Source organism: Adiantum capillus-veneris, chromosome 29, assembly GCF_014529385.1.
Source record: "Adiantum capillus-veneris isolate H3 chromosome 29, ASM1452938v2, whole genome shotgun sequence".
Lineage (NCBI taxonomy): Eukaryota > Viridiplantae > Streptophyta > Polypodiopsida > Polypodiales > Pteridaceae > Adiantum > Adiantum capillus-veneris.
The window spans coordinates 129,365,826-129,370,618 of record NC_140959.1 but is presented as its reverse complement, the minus strand read 5'-3'; the positions used below and the strand labels follow the sequence as shown (position 1 = coordinate 129,370,618).

The window sequence follows — 4,793 nt, the reverse complement described above, 5'->3', positions numbered from 1 at the left end:
CTAAACAAGGTAAATAGTCATCAGCCAAACATGTTGGAAGTCTGCAGATGGAATCACCTTACAGTTTGCTCCCAAAAAAATCCACCCAATTAGTTCAAAGATAGTTGCAAATGGGCTTACAAGTGCCTGCAAAACTCTCACAAACTGCTCATCAAATCAGCCCAGCAGATTGCATAAGGGAGAAAAAAGCTACATGTCTCTCATGTAGAGAGAACCATTCGCTGCTGGGACGCAAGGACTGCCTCGAGTACTGACCCATCAAGCAAGTAGATTGTGAAGCTTCTCTCTTCCGTGGGAACCTCGCCAGCTTTGCAACAAACAATCATCCCTTTTTGGATGCTCTCACCAAAGAGGGTGACATGACGATTAAGCAAGCTCGTGGGACATGTCTGAGCAATAACGGAAGGAGGGCATGGCATGTATGGCATGAAATGCTCTCCAATGGATCAAGCATGAGAGTTTTGTTGCAACAATGAGGACCATGTATTCGAGGCTTTCTTTGAAAGCGGACCTGACTCCGTCCACGCTGATGCTTACGTCGCAAAACACCAGTAGTTGGACCTTTAGATGGTGGCAGGTCGGCCTCGAGAACCTGTTCCTTGCTGGCTCCACTTACTTCTACGGGCATCCCATGCCCGAGTCGAGTTAGAGTAACGTGACCTTGGACTTGCTTGATCGAGCCCTTTGCTGGTAGCTCAATCTCCTTTGGGATGATCAAGGCGGCGAGACTATTTCGTGAAAGATTTAGTTGCATTAGTATGGCTGGCTTCAGAGAGCTATCACATTGCACCAACTGCTCTTCTAGACTCTGCAACATGCTTCTCATGTCAAAGATGCAGCTACCAATCTCATTGTCTATGTTCTTGACAACTGTCTTAGCTACATCGAAATTGTCATGATCTAGTGCTATATTATCTTCCCCTGCTCCAACTATGGGTTGTAGGTCCACATGGCTCAAAGCTTGAACGCTATCTACGATGGGGAGAACTTCGTGAAGATGAGGAAAGTGCCTCTCAATTATCACTCGAAGGCCATCTAGATGCTTACATTCAGATCTCCAATCCGCACAATTGCAGTACTTGGATTGCATGCTCACATGATACCAGTTTGAGGCCGAAGTAGTGCTAAGGACTTTGAATCGCATGTGCCCTTCCTCTATCACTTCGAGGGTGCTTGGATCTGCTTCAAATCGTTTAAGAATCGATTCACCTGCTGCTAGCTTGGCTGTATGTTGCTTGATTGATCCAAAACGACTAAAACGCCTGGAATCAGCTGAACGGTTGTCAAATTGAAACAACATGAGCTCAACATTTGGCAACAGCAAAGGCATACTCTCAAGCAAAAGAGAACCGCTCTTACCAATCTCCTGCTTTTTCTTGAAGAATTCGAGAAGTGTTCCCCCAATATATGTCCCATGCACTGAATCGCCCACCAATGCATTCAGCAAGACCAACAGAGACCTGTTTATCTGTGCATTTAGCAAGGTATACTTGACATATTTCCATAATCGCTCAACCAAGTTTGTAGTATCCACATTCCCATGCTGAAAAAGACGATCGAATCTTGGCCAACAGCTTCGCCACATGTATGTGATGCCACACCAGCCAATGGATACATACCGTCGAATATTTTCATGTGCCTGATACACCTGCAATAGCTCATCGCACCTTGCATCAAATATATCCTCACTTGTTGCATGCATCAAACTCGACATGCGATTGTACACATCATCGCGCTTGTCCTTAGGGACCTATGCACAACAACGCCATGTGAGTACGATAGTCCATTTGTAGTAGACATGAGCTGACACAAAGAACACATCAAAGAAATGACCAGCTACCTGGGGAAATAGGTTCTCAACCCATGCGTTCTTGACATGAAACCAGCATAGCAAAACTTTGCATGCGACTTGTTGCCGCCTTCCATCCTCGTCTTCTCTCCAGCAAAAAGAATCTTGATCCACAACCTTGAGGATGGCTTCGAGCTCTTGCTGGCTCTTATCAATGACAATGGCTGCGGACCGAACGTCACCTAACCTTGCAAAGATCATCTTGAACGTGAGCTCTAGGGCCACCTTTTCCTGGCTGGTACCCACATCATTGCTGCATAACATCAGCCATATCGGAATCCCTATGCCGTTTTGGTTTGGCAAGACTGCACCATAGAGCGGTAGACCATAAATGTTTGTCTTGAAAGTGCTATCCACGGCCCATGAGTTCCGACGAGAGAAACGAAGAGCGACTTGTAGCATCCACTCCTCTTGAATGAGGAGGATGAATGGCCGCTTGTTCTCATCAGGGTTTTGGGGACTGTAAGGCTGCACAAAGATTACCTGTCCATACGAGAAGTATACTTGAGGATGAATGCTCACCCATCCAACTTAAGAAGTTGAGAATGTAGTATTACCTTCTTCAATTCTTGCAAACGTAGAGCCTCGGCAAGCATCGCACCCCATTGAGTATCTACAGAGTTACCTATAGTCAAAAAAATTGCTGGATCAAATGCTATAAAAAACTCAGCAGAGAAAAGGCTTCTTAGAAATTCCAATGGCAAGCTAAGTACCACGAGTGCGCATTTGATGAAACAGCATTTGCACCTCTTTTGGTATCATAAAAAATCTGTAGATTACACGATCCAGCTCAGATGCATTTGCCATGTGAAACCTTTCCTTGGAGATCGACATTTTGGCGACATGGCGACACATCCCAACATCAAACAAATCATCCATACAGCATGCAACTACAGTTGAATACACCGGCAAGTGGTAAAGGTCAGCACGTGAGCCAGGTATGTGCCCGGTGTGATCGCCATGGATTGCGATAATCACCCTATCACCATCATGACAGTGTTGAACCACCAGCCTAAACAAGCACCCACACCTCTTTGACTTTCGTTGTCACCGCTTATCCGCACCTCTCCGATCTATGCTTTCACCTCGATGGCAAATGTATTCTTGTAGCCACTTAGATGCTCTATGCCTCTTTGAAGATCTGACTAGGACCAGCCGTGTGTGATGCTTTATCATGATTCTTGTCAACTGTTGCTCGACTTGAGATGTTGTTGTCTCGATTGAAGAGGTTGGGCAATTTGCGGTTCTGCTACTAACAGGCATCGTAGCTACATCACAGTCAATAATCTTCTCTTTTAGTAAGCATCCACATGCAGTGATTGAGTCTTTTATGTAATCAAGAGGCAACCCATGTTGTCTCTTGTCTGTACACCATTCCTTCTGGACGGCCTTAAAAGTGGCAGCCACTCCAAGATGATTGTCATGTGTCAAAGGGCAATGGGCTGCATGAACAATATGTGCCCAATCTTCCATAAAGGCAACCTTTAGGCCAGTAGATTTCAAGTGCAGGCAGCTTATTTCCAGCCCTATACCTGGACAAAGCATCAAGGAGTCTTTCATCCTATTCCACTTCTTTAAATCAAACAATCCCCGAACATCGATCGCTTGAAGCATTGCTAGTGACATGGTCTCTGTCCCTCCCAAATCTTTGGCCATTAAGGAGTATGTCATCTCGTCGAAGGAGAAAAATGTTTTTGATGTGTATGAAGACGGATCTAAGGCAACCCAAGAGCATTGCGAATGCCAACATGCGATTGAGCTGGGACTAGCTCCATTGTTTTGTGGCGAGTAATCCATGCCATTATACTCGTTGATTGGCCAGTCATCTGACGATTCTCCTTCAAACGTTGTTTCACCATTGAAATATCCACTCAATGGTCGGTCTTCGATTACATTGATGGGAGGCATCTAATACACAACATCTCTCTCTCTCTCTCTCTCTCTCTCTCTCTCTCTCTCTCACACAAACACACACACACACACACACACACACACACACACACACACACACACACACTACCTGGTTCAAATCCATGCTGCCTTTGAGCTTCCAATCTCCTACAGAGTCTTCATCTGATTACTGTCTCAGATACCAGCCTCCCCTTCTCCTGCTCTCATCTCACGTCCGATTATCTCTGATTATCCTGCATTCCCGCGAGGGCAAATTTGAAAACGGAATGCCCGCGTGAAAGTAATGCCATGTTGGCCCACCATTTGCCACCTAGGACTCCACCTCAGCCCATTCGCGCCATGTTTCCTGTCCACGTCACCCTCCCATTTGAGTTTACCTCCCGGCGCCCCCGTTTACCAAAACCCGTCCAAGTTCACTTTTTTTTGCCACGTGTAGCGCCCCGATGCCATCAATCACCGCACCCCACTTCCGCGCCTTTGATCCCACCGCCTGGGCTTCCTTAAAGCTCCAGTGCCCCTTAGTGCTGAGGCTCATCCACCATGATGACGAGCGTGGTCTGCACATGGAGTCGCCGCCAAGGGAGAGTAGTGTCAATGAGTAGGAGGGAAAGTGGACAGCGAGGCTGGGAAGACTCGAGAGGAGAGCAATTTAAGGCAGCCATTTGACGAGCTTGGAGAAGGGTGCACGAGTCCAGATTAGCGTGCGGCATTACAAAGACCGAGGGAAGGAGAGAAACATGAATTGTCTGTGCCCGGCTACCTAGTCCAAGGCTACCTCGGAGAAACAGAGATTTCCTGCAAGGTGGGGTGTGCCGAGGTGCTCCTGACAACAAGGAGGGAAAATGCTATTGAGGATGACCAAGGGTGGCGGGTGCATTTACGAGGTAGAGACTCCATCTGATAGGGAGTGTTAAATATCGGCCAGCTACATCATGCAGGCATGCTAGCTGAAATCTAACCAAAACCAGTTTCTTGAAGCAGCAGAGAGTGTGGTCTCACTCTTAGGACAAGGGAAGAAGGAAGCCTAAAGTTG

The 4,793-nt window shown here is 46.8% G+C and overlaps 1 pseudogene; it reads right to left on the bottom strand.

Moving 5' to 3' along the window:
* LOC147419918 (uncharacterized) lies at positions 1–4,325 on the bottom strand (annotated as a pseudogene).
* Positions 4,326–4,793: the final 468 nt, after the last annotated feature.